The following is a 25,028-nucleotide window of genomic DNA, read 5'->3' as shown; positions in this document are numbered from 1 at the left end:
TTTAATACAATGACCACTTTAGATCAAACCTATGTTTAATACGATATTTCACTTTGAATGAAAATGGAGAGCGGAGCACTTAGGGTTTGACGTTGCTCTGCAATTGGCAGACCTTCACACACTGCATCGTTCTGCCATTAACCTTCATCCACAAGGCAGCTACAACACAATAAGGAACAACTATCGGACAATGGAACCCCCTCAGGGGGAGGACATGATGCCTCCCCTCGCTGATATGAAAAACAACCTGCGACAGACTAAAAGTGTCAGGATGGACCATCCGGAAGATACAACAACAGAGAATGAAAATACGCCAACGAATAACAACAAAAATGAAGAACCACGAGTGACGTCAAACACCTGCAAGCCGGTAGTAGTTGACAGACCCAAAATCGAGCTCCCAAGTCAGCGCATCAACACTCAGATCTAGTTTATGAGGGATCATGCTTTGATAGGAAAGTCCATAGGCCTTTGGCCAACGGAGAAAGCTTTGCACGGCTGGATCACAGCCAAATGGAAGCCAAAAGGGCACATAACACTACAGTTAGGGCCTAAGGGCTTCTTTACTGCCATTTTCAATTATCTGGAGGACCGAAACAGGGTATTGGATGGAGGACCATATTTCTTCAACGCAGCAGGGTTATACCTAAGAGGATGGATCAAGCGCTTTAACTCGGACAAAGAAGATCTGAGCTGGGACCTGGTGTGGTTCCGCCTTTATTCTCTCCCTCTGGATTATTGGGACAAAGACTCTTTGCGAGACATTGGGAATGGTTTAGGAAAATTCATCAAAGTGGCAGACGAGACAAAGCTGAAGTGATATACCTCCTATGCGCGGATCTATGTATACATGCACCTCAACAAAGCTCTCTCAGATGCGGTAAGCCTCTACCATGATGATTATGAATGGTTACAAACAATATATTATAAGCATGTACCATTCCACTATCGAAAATGCCACGCCCTGGGCCATTTATTCTGAGGCTGTCCCTCCAATATGAAATCCACGACCACCCCTTCAATGGACAAATCCGACTTGAATGGGTTCACAAAAGTTCCAAATCGCAAAAAGACCCATAAAAATCCATCTACCTCAGTCAAAAAACCTGTCACGAGCACCTCCTTGCCTTCAACAAGCAACAACTTTGAAATCTTGCTCCAGATGGAGGTTCATATTTTAGATAATCAGAAACAACCTGAGGCCATTCCTAAGACTTCCGCCCATTTTTCTCCATCAAGCTCAAAAAAAGCCCTCACTTTTAAGCAACCCGCGGACACCAAAATGCCCTCTCCCAGTAACATGCAGAAAAGGACTGCTCAAGGTATGGAGGTAGATAGCACTCAGATGTAGCTCACGATTGTAGATGATACAGAGGCAGAGCAGGAAATAGTACAACACATGGAAGAGGAACTGGAGAGCTTCAACATCAAAGATCTAGATATACTGGGACTTGAACAGGCTTGTAAGAAAAAGGAATATGACGAAATTCCTGAGCGACAGCTAGAGAACTTAGAAGTAATTCTCTCAAGAGCACAAAAGCAAAGATCATTAGGCATCCAAACTGGTAGTCAGTGGGATGGAAGAAATATCTTCAAAGACAACAAGAAACGAGGATGGAAAACCGATCTTCAGAGAACCATCTGCATAGGGGAGATGCTAGTGGAATATAGAAGATACTCCAAGCTCACCAAATACTATAATCCTCTTCCCAATCATGAATCATGAAGCTCATCTCTTGGAACATCAGAGGGCTCAACAGCCCGGGGAAGGGACGATTAATAAGGAACATGCTACAACAGGAAAGGCCTCAAATTCTCTTCTTGTAGGAGACCAAGTGTAATTCCAGAACGTTGGATCAGATCCTTGCCAAAGTGTGGCCAGGAAGCAAAGAAGTGGCAGTGGAAGCCATGGGAGCCTCAGGAGGGCTAGCCATCATTTGGGATGATAGAGCTATAACAATTACCAACATACATGCCAGTAAGCACTTTATTCAGGCCAAGTTTCATTTAACAGGGACAAATGTTCATGGATACTTAACTAATGTCTACTTCCCCCAGGAGGCAACAAGCAAGGTAGACACATTGAACACCCTAACTCAGATCAACTCAGAAAGATCCCACCCACTTTGGATCACAGGAGTGGACTTCAACATGATTACAAGATTGGAGGAAAAAAGAGGAGGACGGATCTAGCTGGACTGTGAAAGCACGCACTTCAAAAACTACATTCATAACAATAGGTTTATAGATATGGAATTCAACAATGGCATTTATACTTGGAAAAACAAGTGTGCAGATGCCCACCAAATTGCATCTCGGTTAGATAGATTCTTGATCTCTGATAACGCAATACATCTTGGTAGGGATCTCTTGGCCTCTATATTGCCACTCTCTAGCTCGGACCATTGGCCTATTAGGCTTCACTAGTAAATACGGGAGACAATGTTCGCAGGCCCTTTCGCTTTGAAGCCTTTTGGCTGAATCACCTCGATTTTCATAACCTGATAACAAAGACATGGAGAAATTTCACACCACCAAAAGGCGCAAAAATGTACAAGCTCCAACAAAAGATAAAACATATCAAGGAAAAAATAAAATAGTGGAATCGCTTTACCTTCGGAAATATCTTTCAGGCGCAAAACACTCTTGAATAAGAAATGCAAAAATTACAGCAGAGAATCATAGCTGAAGGCAGATCTGAAACCATAGCAGAATAGGAACGTCAACTACAAACACAGATCTCAGAAAGAGCAAGACAGATAGAGATTCTTTGGAGACAAAAATCGAGGATCCGATGGCTTAAAGAGGGCGAACGCAATACAAAGTTCTTCCACCATACCACTATCCAATGGAGAATGCACAACAACATTACTCTCCTCCAAAATCGACAAGGGGAACATCTAGAGAAGCATGAAGATATAGAACAGGAACTCCTCACCCACTTCCGGAGGGTGCATAAGGAAACAGAGACTGATCGGTTGCCAGCTATAGAGAAGATCATCAAGATTATTCCTAAGATCGTAACTGAGGAACACAATCAAATACTCCTCAGGCCTATTTCCTTACAAGAAGTGGAGACAGCTATGCGACAGCTCAAAGTTGGGAAAGCACCCGGACCAGATGGCTTCACTTCGGACTTCTTTCAAAACTTCTGGGATCTAATCAAGGAGGAAGTCTGGCAAGTAGTCAAGGAGTCCAGAGTTAACAGATGGATGCTTCCATCCTTGAATGCCAACTTCCTCGCCCTCATCCCTAAGGAGGAGAACAGCCAGGCTCCAGACAAATTCCGACCTATTGCACTATGCAAGGTATTGTATAAAATTATCTCCAAAGTGATCACCACATGCCTCAAGCCCCTGCTTCCTCTTCTTATATCACCGGAGCAATCAAGTTACATGAAAGGAAGGCAGATCACTGATGGCATAATTCTCACTCATGAAATCATTCAATCCCTAAAGCAAACCAAAAAAACAATTATGCTCCTAAAATCGACCTCTCAAAAGCTTTTGATACTTTAAGTTGGAAATATATTCAAAAAATACTACTAGCCTTTGGCTTTACCCCGCATCAGTAAGATGGATTATGAGTCTCATCACTTCTACCTTTTTCTCAATTCTTGTCAACGGGACCCCATCCACCGCCTTCCACCCATCCAGAGGTATCCGACAAGGGGACCCTCTCTCACCCTTTCTATTTTTTTATTATGGCGGAAGGTCTTGGACGTTACATCAAAGATGCCCTTCAAAACCAGCAATTACGAGGCCTTTCTTTCCAGAATACCCCTGCTTTCACCCACCAGCAATTTATCGATGACAATATGTTATTTGGTCATCCTTCAGTCCAGGATGCCTCTGGCGCCTGCATTAACAAATCAAAATCTGAAGTCTCCTTCTTTCACACACCTCCCATCACTCAAGACTCCATATCCAGAATTTTGGGCTTCTCGATTGCATCTCTGCCCTCCAAATACCTGGGAGCTCCAATGGAAGCCTCTGCCTTAAAGCACTCATCCTAGAAAATTCTCCTAGAAAAACTGGAAGCCAATATCTCTTCATGGACCTTCAGAGCTCTCAATATGGCGAGTTGCCTAGTTCTAATCAAGGCAGTGCTACAATCTTTGCCGCTCTACCTCTTCACGGTCCTGGCAGCACCCAAATGGGTTCTTAAAGCAATCAAAAATCTTCAACGAGATTTTTTATGGGGGAATATGAAACAAAAAAGAAAATGGGCTCTGGTAAAGTGGGAAATAGTTTGTCACCTAAAATCCTTTGGAGACACTGGATTACAGGATCCTCAGCACAACAACGAAGTCATGGGAGCACGCATATGGTGGAGATGGCTATCGAACCCATATACTCCTTGGGCAATCCTCTGGACAGCTAAGTATGCTCATAATAGACTAGTGGATGATTTAATTCGACTCAAAGAAGTTAGCACAGGCTCTCTAATTTGGAATGATGCCAAACAACATAAAGATCTAATGCAACAACAGAGTTTTTGGGAAATCAGGAATGGAGATAATGCGAGCTTTTGGGAGGACTCCTGGCAGCAAAGACCAAAATTGAAGCACCTACTCACACCCCACCAGCTTCAGGATTGGGTAGAGCAACTGACGATCAAAGTAAATCAACTTTGGGAGGAAGTTCACAACCAAGGTTATATGCAATGGTTATGCTCGAACCTCATTCTTGGGCAAGCCACGCAATCCATCAAAGATAGCCTGGATACGGAACTCTCAAACAAGAAAATTCACCAATCAGATAAGAAAGACATCATCAGATGGGGTTATGAAACGAGAAGTACCTTCACTTCCCTGGAAGCATATCATATAATACTAAGGGACCATACTATCAAGGATAGCCTCTGGCACAAAGTTTTGGAACCACCAATTTGGCCAAAAATCTCCACCTTTCTCTGGTTGTTGTGCCAAAATAGAATCCTTACTTGGGATAATCTAAGGAAACGGAGTTTTCACAACTCTTCCATCTACCCAAATTGTAAACAGGCAGAAGAAAATAAGGAACATCTCCTAAACTCATGTATGTTAGCAACTCGACTTTGGGAGAAGGTTAGCTTCAGATGTCAAAGAGATGGACGAAATAAGGAGAATTCAACCAGCACTATTCATTCTTGGGCACCTCACCCTTCTTAAAGAAAAATCTTAAACACCTTATGGAAGCTAATACCAGGTTTCCTCATGTGGACAATCTCGAAAGAGAGAAATAGCCGCATCTTCAAAGACAATTCCTCTCCCATAGAAGTTATATGGATCAATATATGTCAAAACATACGAGAAACCTTGATGCTCCAAACGTGGCTTGATGATGATTTCCCATCCACAGCACAAGAACAAAATATATGGCTGAACTGGAACCTTCGGTGGAACCATGAGAAGGTACACCTAAGGAAAATACCTCCCTCTGGAGATACACCTGAGAAATGGACTCCACCCCCACCACACATGGAACTGCTCAACTTTGATGGAGCATCAAAGGGAACTCTAGGTAAAGAAGGATTTGGGGGAATATTTAGAAATCACAAGGGCAATGTTCTCCAAACATCCATGGGGTCAATAGGTTGGGATACAAACAACTCAGCCGAATTAGAAGGAATTTGGCAAGGACTTCTCCTGGCTTAGAATAATAGATTCTTCCCACTCATAATTGAAGGGGACTCCTAGATCTTAATTAACATGATCAACCAGATCTTACAGGGAACTCCAGCACATAAAGTGGGTAGAAGTTGGAGATTGGCGTAAAGGCTGGAATAGATTGAACAATGGCTTCTCATTCATAGAGCAGTTACCATCAGGCACACTCGTCAGAATGGTAAAAAAGTAGCAGACCTCCTAGCAAACATTGGCATTGAAAGTGGTAAGACTCTTCATGGAGGAGCTCTTAGCAGTATAGCCAATACTCATCAATTGCAGGATTTCAATGATCTAGTGCAAAAGGAAAGGGAAAATGCAAAGGAAACACACCTGGATGCGGGTGTCAACAATGACATTTAAATGAAAAGACGGATTGCTAGCGAGTTGGGAAGCCATATGGCTAAGTGCTTCGTCCTGAGAGCTCACCGTAGATGGATTAAAGACACCTTTCAGGTGACATTTGTTGACTCCGAAAGCTGTGACAAGCTCACTTCCTTCAACACCATGGCCCCTGCAAACCGTTTTGTTACTCCTCCCCTTCTCCATGGCATTTGTCCTCCGCAAGCGGCCGAACCATGTTTCAGAATGGCTACAGACAATCGCTGCCTAATTCTCCCTTGTCAGGATTTTGGTAATGGTTTTCATTTTTCACATTCCTGTCATTGTCTTCTTGATTGTGATTTGCCCACCCCTGGTCCTGCTCATCGTCGCCTTGATTCCAATTCTTTCGCTGTCAATTCAGCCATGGCTCGCCTCAGGCACAACATGCGGTTTTTAACTTCTCGCGAGCTTCTACCAGTTCCACCTCTAACTTCCTGGACTCAACTACTGAATTTCCCAGCTCGCTCATTAACCCCACTCATAGCTACCTGAATACCAGAAGTGGGAGAGGTTGGAGGGACAATGCTGTCCACACTGTGGATCTCCCACTCCCTCCTCTTTCTGGCCCTCACAACACACAATTTCGTTTCTACAGTTCACTAAACAAGCCTAAAATCACTGCTACCATTACAATTTCTTTCAAGGAAGAGTCTGCGACGCAAGCTACTCTGTCCAGTTGTGGGAACAAGCAGAATAGGGAAGAGACAGGTATTCATGGGATCAGCAACAAGCAACAAGGTGAAAGCAGTAAGGCTCTACATGACAAAGATAAAGCTGGGGACATTGGTAAGCGACAGATGGATGTTGACGGCACTGTAGATTCTCCAACTGTTCAAGGTTGCGGCGTGTCTGAAGAGGATGACGATTGGTATCAGTTCGCCTTCCGGATTGAGGAAGAGCCAGCTTCGGTGGAACCACCAGCCTAACACGTGGCCTCATGCAAAGGTCTCCGGCTCCCAAGTGGATTCATCCCACTTTTTGTGGTTTTTAGTCTCTCGAAAAGGTGTCCGGCTTCCAAGCGGATATGTTTCTATGATTCATGGTTTTGTGGTCTGGATGTGTTCTGTCTTCATGCCAAGTGTCTTGAATTCTCTAGTTGACTCTCTTCTAGGTGGAAATGGCATACTATTACTTGGTTATGTCCTTATCTTTTTGGTTCAGGATTGCATTCCTCTTTGTTCATTTTGGAAAACCAAGGTCTACTTTGAAATAGTTATTCTGGTTCAATGGCTAGTTTCCCCCATAATAGGGGCAGTCTTCAAAGCTTCTTGGACTGGTTTCCCCTTTGTTGGGGCAGTCCAATACCAACAGTAGCATTTTGTGATGATGACTGATGCTTAACATCTTTGAGATCAGGCTTCTCTGTAACTTTTTTTGTATTATATTAATAGATCAGTACTACTTAGAAAAAAAAAACCTATGTTTAATACAAAAAACAATTAAGACACAAACATATCAATTTAATATGATATTATCTAATTACAACTGAAAAATTGACTGTGACAGTGCACCCTAAGTCGGCCAGCTTGTAGACAGCTATTGTCTTGCGCCTATACCAAGGTTGTTATTTTACTTACCATTCACGTTATCTTATATAAAGACAACGATTTGTTGGGCTCTTTGTTTTGTGGGGGTAGTCGACTAAGAAGAATGCGACAAGTTTTACTGACAAGATTTCTCAGACATTAATTCCTCTTCTGTCCCTTTCATATATGCTGATACGGTTAGAGACAACTTGTCTATTGTTGCATTTGGCACTACTACACGGAGGGGGACTTTAAGACGATTTTTTAAGAGAAAAGAAATATTTTGTCTTCAAAATTTCAATATGAGGCGATAGTAAAAAAAGGTAAAGGTAAAGGATCAGGGGTCTGTCTACTGGCATTCACTGAGTGGTTGGTTTACCATGGTTGTGAAGTGATATTCAACAAAGGAAAATCATTCCTGAGACACATATCCATGAGGTAGGTGAAGCAGATCGGGGTTCGTGTGAAGAACCTGTATAAGCTAGATGTGGAAGAATGTGCTACATTAAGCACTAAGGCAGAGAAAGTGAAGGTCGCGATGTCGATGAAATTTGGCACAAAATACTTGGTCATTTGTATCATGGTACCTCAAATATTCTAAAACAAATAACCACTCGCCTCTCTAAAGGAGCACTTAAGCAATAGGATATATGAAAATGATGTGCATTACAAAAGTACATAAAATCCACATTCCATGATCAGGACAACAAAGCACATATAGTCCTAGAAAGGATCCACTATGATGTTTATGTACCTTTCTTGACAAACTACACTGTCAGACACAAATATTTTGTCATTTTTATTGGTGACTTCTCATGGAAGTGTTGGATCTTCTTCACGTGGAATAAAGATGAGACATTCTCTGATTTCGTAGAATTCAAGACACTAGTTGAAAACAAAGCTTGCAAGAAGGTGAAGGCTCTATTGTAGAGGCTGCAACACCCTCCAAAATTTTGGCCTGCACTTAAATTTCAGAGCCTACTATGGATATTGTGATCAATCATTCCTTAGTCACTTATTGGTAAGTTGATGATCTCAAGCTCCCCTTTTCGATCTTAAGAGTCGTTTATGCTTTTATATTTACATAGAATGTGTCATCTTTGGGCATGGGGGTAATTGCTTGTCATGCAAAGGGAGGTTTGTTTTGCTTCAAGGGGAAATATTTATGAGAATGATACATGTTTAACACTCATTTCACACACTCTTAGTGTAGCTTAAAGGAATTCTTATCATTGTCGTATCATTCTGTCTTCAATGACATTCATGGTTACAAGAACTGAAGGTCATTCCATGTGGTTTCTCTACATGTCTTGCTCCCTTTCGCTTGTTTATTACATAGCTTAGAAGATGAAGAGTATTACCACTTGTTTATTTAAGCTAGGGAGGTTGTGACCAACATGATCTTATGACTAACCAGGCATAATTCAAGGCAGCCTTAGTGGGATGGAAGATGTTTCATGATATGTAAATAGTCAGTACACTCCTTTGCATTAAGCCTTTCTTTGTATCTTGCATGTACCCTCACTACTTGTCAGATTTGGCTACCTACTGATAGTAGTCTCTTAGCTCTTTCCTGAAAAACCAGGGGAAGGAATTTCCTTCAACCTCATTTATTCAAGGCTCTTCATAGCAAGTATAAAGCTAAGAGAAGGAGATGTGGAATTTCACTATCAAAATCTTGAAAACCCTTTGCATGTTCGAATCTATCCAAGCGATTAAGTTGCCTCTCAACAACATTGTCAGTCTTGGAAAACTTAAGAAAGATCACATCACTAGATATTATAAACTTCTTATTCACTTAATCATAGAGATGGTATGCTTTGGAGGTATGAGTACCCAAAGAAGATACATTTGTGACTCCTTGCACTGAGTTTATTTCTCTGTTCCTTAGGTATGAAGGCATAACAAGAGGAACCAAAAACCTTGAGATGCCTCACTGAAGGAATGTGGCCATACCACATTTCATAGGGAGTCTTGTTTCTAATAGCATGATATGGTAGAGGAATATGATTCCATTGTCAAAAACAGTGTTTTGGAATTGGTCCAAAGACCAACAAACACATCAGTGGTTGGTTCGAGATGGCTTTATAGGATAAAGATTGCAAAAGAAGGGAGAATAGAGAAACACAAGGCCTGATTTGTGGCCAAGGGGTTCTCTCGGGTGGAGGGAATTGACTATGAGGAGGCCTTTGCTCTAGTAGCAAGGTACTCATCCATCAAGTCAATTCTAGCACTGTTAGCACAGATGAGGTGGAAGGTCGACCAAATTGATGTGAACATAACATTCCTCAATGGAGTTATTGAGGAGGAGGTGTATATTGAGCAATCGAAGGGGTTTGAGACCTTCAACAGAGAGTTGCATGTGTGCAGACTCAAGCGAGCATTGTATGGACTCAAACAAGCACCATGTGCTTGGTATACTAGGATCGATAACTATCTCACTAGTTTGGGCTTCACCAAAACTGAAGCAGATGCAAACCTTTATCAAATTGTGGTAGAAGATAAATTATTGATTAATAGAAGAAGGGTACCACCAACCACATTGTATAATGCCTCAATTAGCCCCTATTTGTGGTGCTAAAAATAGTTCTTAACTCGTGGGTTGGGTGGAAAAAATTACAAGAGAGTAGCTATGACTTTGTTGCCACATATTAAACATTGGTCACTCAAAAAAAAGTTCCATAATTCAAACTCTAGGATGTGGTCCTATGATACTTAGGCTAACTTTGTGTTCCTTCAAGTGAGCATGCCAATATTATCTAGGAGGCACATTACAGTCATGTCTCATGGCACTTTGGTTTCGAGAATACAATAGTAGTAATTCAAAAATATTTCTACTAGCCAAATCTTCAATAGGTTGTCCATTGGTATATTAGATCATGCACTGCCTATGTCATTGTAAACCAACCATCAAGAAGTAGGGGTTGTACACTCCTTTAAATAGCCTCGGAAAGCCTTAGGATTTAGTCACTATGGATTAAATGTTATATTTTCCCTCCACCAAGCATGGTAATGTTTGTGTGTTTTTGGACATCGGTCGATTCTCTAAGATGGCCATTTTGGCACCATGCAAGAAGAGTATCAAAGTTGAAGCCTTTTTTTGGCCTTATACCACCATTTTTCAACCTTGTGACACCCAAAAACCTATATGACTACTATTTTTTTCATTTAAATTATTAAAAAAGATTCATATTAATATCTAACCTCTGTATTAGTTGTTGTTGATGACCAATATGGGATTAAAAGACATATCTTTGGCACTTTTTATGCACTAATTCTTTATATACCTTTGAGGTAAGTGATTTAAACTATATATATATATATATATATATACTGATAGGTTAGGATATTTTAGGTCTATGTGGTGTGATTTTGCAGATAAAGAGCTCAGGCTTTCCATAATGATCTTTGAAACTATTGGCGTTTTGAATCCAAAAGAGGCTCCATCTCCAGGACAATGGTTCAAAGAAAGAGGATGTGAGTAAAATGTATAAGCATAAAAAGTAGGAGAGGAAATGGTTGGTAGATCTGTATATAGTGATAGGTTTCTCACTTGCATATTGCATTATTAACCTGAAATCATGTCAACATCGTGCCATAGGGTTGATCCCTTCAAGTTGCATAATTTCCTTGTCTTATTTGTTGTGAGATGTAATTTGTTTTGTAGTGCCAACCCTTAATGGGTTACTTTAGTTAGAACTATTTTTTACTTATCTTTCAGCCCATCAATATCTATCGAATCATTCTTGATATGTTACATTATTATCTTCTTATTGATTTCATCCCATGTCACTTGTAATTTCCAATTAATGAACTCCTTCAAGAAGTAAATTTTACTCTTGTTATGATGATGATTATGATTAACATCCATTAAGATCATAATTTATCTACGTGACCTTAAAAAGAAAAGAGATAACCTAGATTATTATAGAATATTATTTCTTGTTCAAAATGCATTAGGAAAAGCATTCCAAGATTACCATAGTTTTGATGAATTAGGATCTTAGAAGGTTAGTGTTGTAACAAATATTTTGAAATCGAGTTCTAATTTGGGTGTAGTCATGGAACTCTAGGAAGAAGTTCCTTTCATATTCAACCCTCTTAGTGTCACAAAGATGATAAATTCTAGCATCACACTATATTTTGAGAAAGTGACTTTCATCTTCAACCTTCTTAGTGTCACAGAGATGATAAATTCTAGCATCACAAGTGCCTTTCGTCTTCAAACCTCTTAGTGTCACATAGATGATAAATTATAGCATCACACTATGTTTTTAGAAAGTTACTTTCATCTTCAACCCTCTTAGTGTGACAAATATAATAAATTCTAGCATCACAATATATTTTGGGAATAGTTCAATGCCCAACTTTATTGTGGAGCTTATAAAAGTTCATAAATGTTTTATAAATGTTGATTTTCTTGTTTGTACTAGTTAGAATTGAGAATTAACTATCTTCTTAAATATTATCTTAACTTTTATTTTCCAACTCTTTATTGCACCATAAAAATTTAAAATTAAAATATAACAATATTTTTAATGTCATCTATATAATAGCATATTTCTATATTCTCCAATTATTTAACACAATATCCACTTAATTTGGTAGCAATCAACTTTAGAAACACTATACTTTTGTAACAAACCTTGACATCACTCTCCAACATCTGAGTTTTTTTTTTTCTTTGGTCTAACTAATAATAATGCATCGACTAATGTACTAAAAATCAGTATTTCTACTCCATATGTGTCCCTTTTTTTTCAACATACCTATATAAATCATATTTGTATTATTTTCATGAAACTCAACTCACCTACTTAATCCATATATTACATACCTCAATATTATTATAATTATTTTCACTAACTTGACTCGTGATTTAATCTACTAGTTGTATAGTTAGCCATTTAATGCCGTATGACAAGGTCTGCACACCATTGTACACATGGAGGGCAATGAACTTCATTTGTTTACGGTTTCATGTGAGGTGGCAACCTACTTGCTTCCTCTGGCACTCCCTATACTTGATAGTTGTGCAATGGATAGCACAGACCCAATAATCCACCTACTCGTCACCCAATCCCATGTGAGGAGGTATGTGATGGCAAGAATCTTCATGGTTATGGTTTCGAGGGTAAATCAATGGTTGTGTATCCTTGGCTCCATACCAACAACTCTAATGTATTAGGGTTAACCCTATCCTATTTCTGACCTCCTAAGTTCTCTTTTCTGCCCATTTTTCGCGCCCTCTTCCAATTTCGACAAAGCTATTGTTCCTTCACATTTGCAAACACACATTCATAAACCTGTCCCTTCCAAGGGTCTGATTTGAGGTTAATTTCACCATTTCGAAATTGTTTTCCTACTCCATTGCTCGGGCATAGCCCTGGTTCACCGCGGTGTTTGACAGTCACGGGTTCATTACCATTTCCCACCACTTACGAGAGAACTCTGAGCGACGACATGGGGACAATGAAGGGTTGGTATTCGGCTATGCATTCACTTGACCTGGTTTCAGGTAATTTTTTCGAAATTATCTTTTTTACTCAATTTTCCCCTGAAATCTCATATCTTTCACTCTCGGGATTAAATTTCAGTGCATTTTATTTCTTGTACAGGTGTTGTAGTGAGCCAGGGCATCATTTTTCCCAACGACTCCACTACGCTTAAGATTTCCGCTTCCAACACCCAGGTTAGTTTATTGGCTAAGCTTCTCCTGGTTTAAGATTGTTTTAGTCTATTTCCCTTATTTTCTTCGAATCTAACTAGTGAATTCTTTCCTTGAATCCAGGTGGGTCGTCAGAAACAGAACTCAGCAAGTTTATCCAGGTAAGGGTTTTGGGATTTATTATTTGCATGCCATAGTCTAGTTTGCTGGAAATTTCTTACTTGAATGAGTCCACAGGTAATTGATACGTGTTTGTTTGGTCCTCACAGGTATGCTTTATACTAGAGTTTGGATCGGAAGATATCTGTCGCAACTGGCTTGCTCTGCACTAATTGTTGCTTGTATGCTTCCAGGTTGGTTCCTTACTGGTTTCGACCTCCTCACTCCATGGAGTTTGATTCTTGACATTACAATTTCTCCATTATTGTTCTGCTAAGTTTTTCCCTAAGGGACCTCAAACTGTAGGACCCTAGCAAGTTACAGTTACCATTTTCTCTCACAAGCACTACATACAACAGTGATGACTATAGAGCCTCTGTAGAGGGCTAAATCAGTATTGTTAGATTCTAAATCAGTACTGTTAGTATTTCAGGTGAATTTAGACACTTTTAACGCTCCTTAGGATAACATCTTGCACCAACTTTTCCCATTTCTACTATCCCTAAGAACTGTTTAGAAATTCCAAGAAAGAACTATGAAAGCAGTGTTCGTTCAACAACACAATGTTCTGCCATTAATGTTTTCATCAATTCAGGGTTACTTTGAGTCAGAGGGTATTTATCTACCATATAAATGACACTCAACAAACGTGTATATACTATAGACTCTTGAACATATTTCCTTCCAAGGGTATTGAAAGAGATTATATTGAACATTTTTCCTGCCCCCTATTTACTGAACAACAGTGCCACTATGACCAAACAGGACCTTGAAATGATTTTTAGGAACCATAACAGCTTGCCCTTGAAAAACGTCCTGCTCACATATGAAAAATGCTGCTCACAAATGAATTTTATCTCTTTTGAAATCTGTTATTTATGGAATGACATGCACAGAAAACTTGAAATTAATAGGGTGCTAACAACATTGACAGCAATAATTCAGTAATAACAGCAGAAATATTTCGGCAATATTCAGCAGTACATTCAATAACCGATTTTAGGTTACTGACAACAGAAAGTCTAGCTGTAGTTTCTGGTATCATCACCTAAATTCTCGCAGTACAACACATAGGATTGGAACTCATCTTGGAAAGGTATGGATGCCAATTTGGGCTAAATGCAAGGTAGTATGGATGTTGTGACTAGCTAAATTTGTCTCTTACAGACTACCACACAACCACACATTTGCAAAAGGCCTCTACTATAAAGCCTAAGAGCCCTTTTTTTAGCTAATGATCCTAGTTTAGCTTCTTTTATCTTTTGATTGTGGATATCTGGAATTTACATAAAAAGATCCATTGGCTAACAGAAAAGAACAACCGTCTGAGATAAAATTTATCTTAACATAAAGTATATTCACTAACAGGAAAATATAAACAACAAAATTTCTAATGACCCACAAAGAGTATCAACAACCAGCACTGATGTGGTTATCTTTAGACATTACAACAATAAATGTTTCCGTCCAAATAAAAAATAGTTGTAACTTGTCCAAAAGAGTTCAGCCTGCGAAAAATTGAATGGTTCTGTTCAATAATAATAAATTTCTGGAACTGAAATATACTTCCCAACTCCAAATTTAGTTGTTCACTAGGGAAAATTTTACACAGTTTGGAAAATATTTCCCACAAGCTACTTGCTGACCTTTGGTAAAAGTAAAAATCATGTCGATAAATGAATAGTAGACAAGGGAAATTTTTTATGGGTTTTATGGTCTCAAATTTTATCACAGATGTCTGATGTAACTAGAAGTCTCTTTACATGTAGTTTCTTAATGTTTTTGGACAAACATGGTTGTCCTCTCGTCTTCGTGTGTCCTCTTGTTCATATGCCTGGGCAGGTCCCATACAGTAGAATGTACTCCAGGTATGCATTTTGGTGTACGTTGGATGGGACATTTCCATTTTGGCTCCATGGCTCCTGGGTATACATATCCATTTTTCTCTGCTTATGCCCATACCGAAATGTTGTCACATATTATTAGTGATCAGTCTGGTGGACTTTATAATGTGCCCTCAAAGTATTGATACCACTGTTTACTTTGTATCTTTATGATACAATCACTTTTATAAATTATGATGATAAATTTTAATTTTTGTTCACCTCCATTTTAAATTTTCTATTTTGTTTTTAATTATTATGTTTATAGCTATCCCTTGCACCTTTCTTTTTCATGGAAATCCTTGCGGGATCCTATCCCTTTGCTGAGTATCCTTCTAGAGAGTGGTTCAATCACCAGCCACTATAGTGGCTGGTAACCACAAGGCACTAGATTTGATTTGAATTTTTTACCTAAGTCTTCCCCTAGGAAAGCTACCTTGGACAGATAGTTCAACAGATTTTGATAACCTTTGAGGCTGAATGTTGTTCTCTCCATCTATTTGTACAGTCTCTACTACATGTCCATCTCTATTATCATACAAGTATTATGGTCTAAATGACCCAAAAAATTCTTTTTCACTTTCTACCATTTGATAGCTATTATGGCCATCGTAATAATTTTTACCTTGTTGCATTTTGGTGTGTCATTTATATGTTTTCTTTTAAGCAATCATAATTGTTTCATATTGTCTTCAATTATAGTTTGATATACATAAACCCAGCTGACTGAAAAAACTGTTATGATAAAATCCATGTGTGCTAATAAATTATAAATTTATATGTTTCAATTTTAGAAAAGAAAAATTAATCAGCAGTTAGAGGAGACCTTATATATGTTGTTTTGGGACTTTGAAATTGCCTTTGGCACAGTTCCCAAAATTAACTCATGGAAAAATTAAGCACACACATAGGCCTCAGATCTCCAACAACTATAATATATGGGAGAGTAACGGGCATGATTAAAACTTGCAAGGGATGGGCAGAAAAAAATTACTTGTAACATAGGGGTCAAATGGGGGTGCCCAAACTCTGTTTGGAATATATATTTACTAACTAGGGAAATGAATTGTAGAGGAAGACTGAGGTGGAGTCGACCTTGCAAGGATGGTCATCATTCAAATTGATGCAGATGACTTCATCTTGTTGGCCAAAAATTTCAACAACCTCAACAATCAGTGTGGAGATCTCAGACTTCTCAGACAATTTGGGCCACTAAGACAGGCCCATTTAAATTGACTGATAACATGTATTTCAATTTTTTTGAACTTAAGGGTCTACATCTCCACTGTACAAAGTTTGTTCTAATAGTGGTAGATATGAAGAGCATTGTCTAAAGTTCTATTCTGTTTACTGGACTAAGTCTCGTAAAGTGGAACTGTGGAGCCTTGCTCTGTTGAAGGAAGGACTGTGTTCCTCCTTAGCTGCTTTCTGCTCTGCCTCTAACAACATGGTTTTAAGAGAGAAGAACATTGCCTCTAGAAGGCTTTCCAAGGAAAACCTTGTGGGAACATTCCTTAACAATTCACACAGAACCATCATTTTATGGTTATGTCTTAAATATTGTCTTAAAACCCCCCTACATGTAGTAGTTGCTGCCGCCATTGCTCTGGTCCAAATTTATGGAGCTGGCTTTCTAGTGCAACATGATTGGCTTTTGCAGCATGTGACCTTTCTCCTGTACATGGCAGATTTTGTTGTAGTCTACTGTCAGATGGCAAGCCTTTCTTGGACTATGTAATAGGAATTGCATTATTGAAGCATGGTTTCTTATTTCATGGTTATTGTTCTATGCTCTTGTCTTGCATATGGACATTTCATTAGGGCCATACCTATATCACCCAATTGGATCTACTTGGGAAACATAGAAAGCCAATACTATTAAATCAGGCCTGTAGTCTGAGAGTTCATTTATGCATCAGGTATATTCTTATGTTGGGTGCAGGGATAGAATATACTACATCTATTGCCAAATATACCATTTTTCTTCTTAGTAATAGAGAGAGATGACCTATTTTCCATCTGGTGATCATTATTGGTGCTTCTTTTACTTACAAGATAGAGATGCTCGCAGTCCTCTTTTATTCTATATATGCATGTAGCAGCCATTTACATTGATTATTTTTGGGCATCAATTATATGTATGTAATTCTCTTCTTCCACCTGGCATAATGTTTTGGGTATTAACTGTAATTGACAATCTTGTACAAATAAGATCGAGTTCTTGAACTGCATTAATTAGTCATGTGTACTTGTACAACTAAGATGATATGCTTAGGCCCTCTTATTATATTTTGATTACAAGTCCAGTTTGATCTTTTGACACATTCTCTGTTCCATCAGACAATATCGATTTTACGTATTGTTTTAAAATTTCATATCATTAATCATCTCATTTTTTTTCCACCTGTCAGGCTGTCAAATGATAGAGCATACAAAGAGGCTAGTTGAAGAAAGGTTTAGAATCGTTGGTGGCTACCAATACAATGTTTAGGTAGGCTATTATTTATCAACTAAAGGCATTTGTAACCTTTGAACTGGATCAGTAATGATAGGAAGTACACTTGTTGTATTGGTGATAGTCCAAGTTCTTGAAATCATAATGGGTGATCTGATCCTAACCAAGATTTCTACTGTAAATATTGATATTATATTTTTATATTTGAATCTAGGTTGTATATGGAGATATAGATTCAATTATGATACAGTTTGGTGTACCAAATATAGAAGAGGCCATGACGCTAGGGAGGGAAGCCTCAGCTTATATTAGTTAAAAAATTTACAAAGGTACAATGTCAAGAATTTTAAATATCCGTGAAGCCTCTCGAGTTGTTAATGATGTTTTTGTAGGGATGAATGTTTTAATTTAATATCACCTTTATTTTTAAAACTAATCTTCTTTCGAAATTCCACTTCCATGAGATCTTTGTAAATATGCACAGGGCAAGATGATCAGTTATGCTTTTCTGTGGCTTATCTACATTTGTTTGGTGCATCGTTGGCATCTAATCAGTGCGTTATTTAACATATGCTTTTATGCAGCCTATTAAACTAGAATTTGAAAAAATATACTACCCATACTTGTTGATAAGCAAGGAAAGATATGCTGGGTTGTTGTGGACAAAGCTAGATGCTTATGACAAAATGGATACTAAAGGTGACAAACCTGATCTTTTTGTTTCAAAGACAGGCCATAGTGTTTGTGAAGGCTCAAAATGCTCTTATAAAAATGATTTATTTGATGCCTTCTTAATTATTAAATATTCCTGATATTTTAAATATTCCATATCAATAGGCACTGAAACAGTGCGAAGGGACAATTGCCTGCTGGTGAAGATCTTGGTTACAGAGTGCCTTCACAAAATACTCTTTGATCGTGACATACTTGGTGCAGTGCAGTATGTCAAGAACACTATTTCTGACTTGTTAATGAACAGAATGGATTTGTCACTTTTGGTGATAAGTAAGGTGAGAACAATGAATCCTTCTGCATGTTATGACAAAATTTGTTTGACCATTTGTTACTTTTGAAATGGAGAAAATATGATAGGGGGAAGAGGAGATTTACATTGCGAACAAGTCACTTATTACATATTCCTATTTTCAAGTGTTAGAAGTATATACTATATACCTAGTTGGGGTAGGCCATGGAAGTTTCCTTTTTAAGTCTGTCATGTTTCTTCTCCCTACATTCTGTACTTGGAAGGGATTCAGTCAATATTTACTGCTAGCAATGGGAGGAAGAAGTGTCAAGGGAGGCTCTTATACAATTGAAGAGAATCAAAACATGACAATATATAATATATCTACATTTTTAATCTCATCCTGAGAAAAATTGATTACTGTTTAGCTGCGGCAGAAATAGATGTTTGCAGGTCATATCCTCTATCAAGGCTATCAACATATTCTTAAGGGAATCATTGTTTGCCTGTGCTAACAATCTCTTTGTTGAGTCAGGGTCTGACAAAGACTGGAGATGACTATGCAGTCAAGGCAGCACACGTGGAACTAGCTGAGGACATGCGGAAGGTAAACACTGGAAATAACTTCTCAGAATAAGTATAATGAATGGTGCAATGCCTTCTGGTTCCATTTCAATCCTATCTCTCTATTTTTATTACTACAGTGCATCTAAAGACTCTTGTAATATTTTGCTTTTTATTGACAATGAGTCCATTGTTGGATTTTTTAAATTGATGTCGTGTTTTAAAGCCAATCTGCCCCTAGTTTAGAGAGGGATGCTACAACTGCTCCAATTGTGGGTGATTCGTGTTCCATATGTCATCATAAAGGCTGCAAAAGGTGCCAAGGTAATAATTAACCCCTTCTGTGCTCAGCATAAGTCTCGATATTGCACTAAAAAATGGTTATTTTAATTATTTTGTTATGCTTTATTTGGAGGCATAATTTACAGAGGGATTATGGATATTAATTAACCCCTTTTGTGCTCAGCATAAGTCCCAATATTGAAGTAAGTTCTATCATATTCAAAACCACCTCTACATATTCCCTAGATTAAAGACTGAGTAGAATTATTCTCAAAAATATATCGTAGATTAAAGGTTGAGTAGAGTTATTCTCAAAATTCTAGATAGTAAGCACTTATTTTGAGCTACATTATGCTTGATCTTGATAGGCTTTTAAGCCTGTTAAAATTATTATCAAAACTCTACACATTCAGTGCTTATTTTAAGCTCCATTATACTTGATCTTGCCGGTTTTTTCAATTCCTTTGGTCTTTTCCTTTTCTCAGCTTGTAATTTGCCAAAAGCATAGATGTTCAGTGCTTATTTTGAGCTTCATTGCACTTGATTTTGACCCTTTTTTCATTTCCTTTGGCCTTCTCCTTTTCTCAGCTTGTAATTTGCCATCGAAAAGCATAGACAAACTTTACAAAGAAATGGTAGCCAGTTTCGAACCCTGCTTAAATAACTTTCAGTGGTAAGAGCTTTTCAAAGTTTCCTATTATGCACAAAGAAATAAAAGTTTAGAGCATAGGTTTTTTCAGTTTTATTTTTGTGCAAGTGTTTGGACATGCCAGAAAATAATTAACAATGCAGGGAGCCTGGTTACATCTGAGCCAGTGGCTGGAAAATGCTCTTTGCTTCTTTCGCTTCACAACCGTATACACGCTCAAAAATGTATTGAAGGTATGTACATAAATATAGGTTTGAAAACCCTTACCCATGTTAAAAGATGTAGAATTTTATATTTTAAGAAATAATGAGCAATGGTTGGCTACAAAGTAGAGTATTAAGACTTATACTTTTAGAGTTTCATGCAGACAACCCTTAAATATCATGGACTTTACTCCATACTTTGATGAGGTTCTATTTTTACATGCGTGCCATGACCTTAAGGTAGGTATGCAGGCACCGAGAGGTAAGAATTGAACATATGGCATTGGTGAGCCATTCGGGTACTTGAGATAGTTATGTTGGCACTCAAAGGCAAGGATCGAACTTAGTGTTGGTGGGCCATTGGGGTACTTTCTGAGCAGTAGTCATGAGGGCACTGAGAGGTAGGATTTGAATTTATCCCAGCGTAATGCTTATCCAAATGTTACATACCCTAACCCATCTCCATGCTCTAATTAAGGCCTGCATTTTAACATTTGTTGGTTGGGCTGTAGGAATTTATCATAATTATCCGGGTTTGAATCTAAGAATGGGCTATGCTTGAGAATTTCGATCTTTCCAAAAATTATGACTTATTCTTCTTTCTTCATGGATATAAATATTTATTCAATTCCAAACGGAAAAGAATATGTCTAACATTCAGGAAGAAAGGGGGATCCCTTGAATTGCTTGTATTTTCAAGTTTGTTCATGTATATGAATATGTTTAATTCCACATGCAAGAAAACATGTCTAACCTTCGCGAAGAAAGGCTGACCGCTTTTCTTGGATTGTCAAGTTTAGTCCCTTTTTATGCTCTGCTTCTTTTACTTCTCTTTATTTTTGTTTCATTGTAGGAACACTCTTGTACCTATTCCCTTGAAGCATAATATATAGGGTGGAAAAACTTGGCTAGAAGTGTTAAATACAGAGAAGTGTTATATACGAGGATGTTTAAGTTAAATTTGCGATAAGCCCAGTGGGCTAGTTTAACTGGTTTCTTTGGACTGACCAATTTCAAGTGGAGATTGTTGCAAATTTCATAGATTCAAGTCCAATAGAATGTGACAAATCATTTTCAGGATTTCCTCCAGCTCTACTTGAGTTATGCATGTTGTCAAAACAAACTTCTAAACCATTTGAATGAAATGATAGTTGGAAGCCATATATGTTTCTGGAGGACCAAAATGATGAACTATATAAAAAATTTGCTAGTTAGAGGAAACATAGCCACAAGAATGACCTGGTTCACTTCTGGGGTAAGGAGAAATTGTTGCCACCACGGTTGCACTGTGGAAGCCATCGACAGTATAGACCTGTAGCTTTCCCCTGCAAAGAAGGGGAAAAGGAAGTTGTATACAATGATGAGCATGCAAAACAAAAAGACCTATGATAACAGAAACATCATATATTCAACAAGAGCCTTACCTGCGAAGGTTGGCGTGTAGTGGGTGATAATGTTGAAAAACTTTCCAAGAAGACCTTACAATTTTGTTGAATGAACCTAAGATCCAAGTGAAATGGGGAAAGATTTATCCAAGACAGATTGGATATATGATGTTTATGTTATCATAGGTCTTTTGTTTTGCATGCTCATAGAAATCAACCGTTCAATCATATTTCAAAGCTTTAGCACTTGTTTTTGAGAGAGAAACCCCAGAAACTATCATCTGAATGGCACAGTTTTGAGGTCAGTGAAGAAATTAGCGACTCGATTAGGTTTTGAAAGCTTCCGCATTCTCTTTCCCATTTGGATGCAATTCTTTTGATAAAACTGTAAATGTCTTATATGTAGTACTTCTTTCTTTTGTGAAAATATGCAATTATATATTGTGATGACTTGTACCGTAGAGTCTTAGTTTTATTTAACACTTCATGAGTTGCAACTGTGTTCCCCTCGGTTATGATTTTCTGAAGTTTTTGGTTGTTGGAATTGTCTAAGTCTCTAGCCTTGATATCCCCGATATCATTGTTACAAGATATAGAGCTGTTGCTGGTTTCGTTCAAGCAGTCAAGCCTTTTTTTGGATTAAAAATTGTTGCACCACAGATAATTGAATATTTGTCGTTTTAAATATCTATACGAGTGGTATTCTGGGGCTAGCTTGTGGTTGAGATTTACAAGTTGGAAAAATTTAGCCTTTCTTGTTTGATTTTGAGAAGTTTTCAAATAACTGCAAATAGTTTAACTTCACGACTTGCTGTCATAGGCTATGTATTTTAGTGTAGAGTTACCTTCCCTAATTTTGTATAGGGAGCTCATGTTATGTCGTTATTTTGAGTCCTATTATTGTAGTGATATGCATAAAGGCTTTCCTACTTTCTAGACATTTGGTATTTTGGTCTTCACATTTTTATTACTGTAAGTTGTATATTAGGCAGTGTTAAGTTTCATGGCTTTAACGTTATTTCTCCTATGATAGGCGAATATTTTGGTCAACTGCTTAAGCCTATAACGTAGATGGGAAGTTGGCATTGTTAGCATATCAACCAATTTTTATTTTCAAGCTACCTTTATCTAAAAATATCGATCTTGCGGTGGAAGAGAATATGGATGGGCTAATGTGGTTACCATCATCCACATGGACCTTATGACAATTGTATATGGTAAAAGAAATTAATCAGCACACGCTGTGAACTCATATTCATTTGGTGTGCTTATTATGATCTATTACGCATCTGCTATTTTGCTATTCCATATTCAATAGAGTTGCAAACAGATGAGATATTTTGAAGCTTTAATGTCTGTCTTACATGATCTCATCATGTGTTTATATAGCTGGTGATTTCATTTCACAAAGATGAGATATCAGCTGCCTCATTGCTTTATCCATGTAAAGTTGGATTTCTCAGGAAAGGAGTTGAACTTCCTTTAGGCACATCGTCATTTGTTTGTAGGAGAGTTTATGACACTACGAACAGGTTTTTATGCTGGTTAACTGATCAAGACTACACTGATGTAAGTTTTCCCACACCATACCTAGTTAAATGATGGAAATAGGGAACTTGTTTAGATTTTCATTTTTTCTATTTGTATATCTAAATGTCATGTTGGGTATGCTAAATACATGTTTGAAGGGGCGTTTATTTTGGAGGAGTATTGTTGTCCTCAATGACTTGAGAATCAGCCTATGAGCAGCATCTGCTAGTCAAAGTTCAAATTTGTCTATGATGCAGTGCAAGTATAGAACACGTCCAAAGTTATTTGAGTCTTTGGACTCAAGGATCGAGGTTTGACAAAAGACGTTCAATTAGCATCATATCTATTGATGCCAGGTCGTTGGTCACTAAAGAAATCAGATACCAGATGTTGTAAAAGTTCTACTTTACAAGTGAAACATATCTGGCAGATATTGGATAGTCATTTTTGTTGATTTTTTCTTTTCCCTCCAACTTGCAATTCAGAACATCTTTTTCCCACTTTTTCCATTTGATATAATTGCTATTTGGAGCTAATTTCCAATTTTAAAGCAGTCCAGGATTACTCTACATTGATGAACAAAGTTAGATTGAAGGTTTAAAATTTAAATGGATTTGTGGTACCAAGGTCCCATTCTTCTTGAATTTTCCGGAAGGGGAGTGTCTTTTGATTTATTGATTGGAATCGTGTCCAGGCTGACCTTTTAGATTAAAGTTATTTGACAGTGACATGGATTTAAATAAATAGATATAATGGGAGGTGCAACTTTTGTGAATGATTTCTTCCTCAGCACTATTTTGTAGGATGGCTTCTTTATGTAGAAGTTTTTGTCTGGATATAATGACTAATGTGTTTACTTGGGCTCAGGCATATGAGAAATTTGAGGATCCAATTTACGTACTGGAGAATAACATCCCTATTGATGCACAATATTATCTGGAGAATCAACTAAGCAAGGTGAAATACCAAAGCATCATCACTTGCAGTTTATGCTCTTTTTGAAAATTTCACCAGTGTTTCAAATATATCTTGATAGATAGTAATTCTTTCCAGCTAAGTGTTTTTGATTAGTGCCTGTTTTTGCTCTGTAGCTGCTGTTGAGAATATTTGAGCCCATTTTGAAGAATGCAAGCAAGGAGCTTCTTCATGGTAGTCACACACGAGCAGTTTCCATATCAACTCCTTCAAATAGTGGAATTATGAAATTTGCCAAGAAACAACTCAGTTGTATTGGTTTTAAAACACCTATCATGTATTTATTTAATACAAGTAGAGGGTGTCCTGCATGTGCTTTCCTTTCTTATAGTAGTGCACAATTGAGAGTAATTATTATTTCAGTTTGGCGCTTTAGAAAGCTACTAGGGTTCATCTTTTTGATGCGGAAAAATCTATGAGGTTGCATGATTCCATGTCTGCTCTCCTTGTAAGAAACTGTCTAGCTTTCTTATAATAAGAATGTTTGGTTAGGTTGCTTCATACTGAAATTCATGATGTTACCTGATTTCATGTTTCCGTTGCAGCAAAGAAGATCAGACACTTTGTTCACATTGCAAAGGAAGAGAAGCAAAATTATATCAGAAAACAGTTGCCAATGGTAAGCTGGTATTCTAATACCATTACTCTTCATTTGGAGAATTTAAAGTAGGCCTTGTGTCTATTGTTCTCACCTAGATTTTCTATCATATGACACTAATATTTGATCAATGTCAGTGAGGGAACTAGAAATGCT

Source organism: Pinus tabuliformis, chromosome J, assembly GCF_031772625.1.
Source record: "Pinus tabuliformis cultivar Carrire ecotype Pingquan chromosome J, CPIR1, whole genome shotgun sequence".
NCBI lineage: Eukaryota > Viridiplantae > Streptophyta > Pinopsida > Pinales > Pinaceae > Pinus > Pinus tabuliformis.
Note: the sequence above shows the minus strand (reverse complement) of the source record.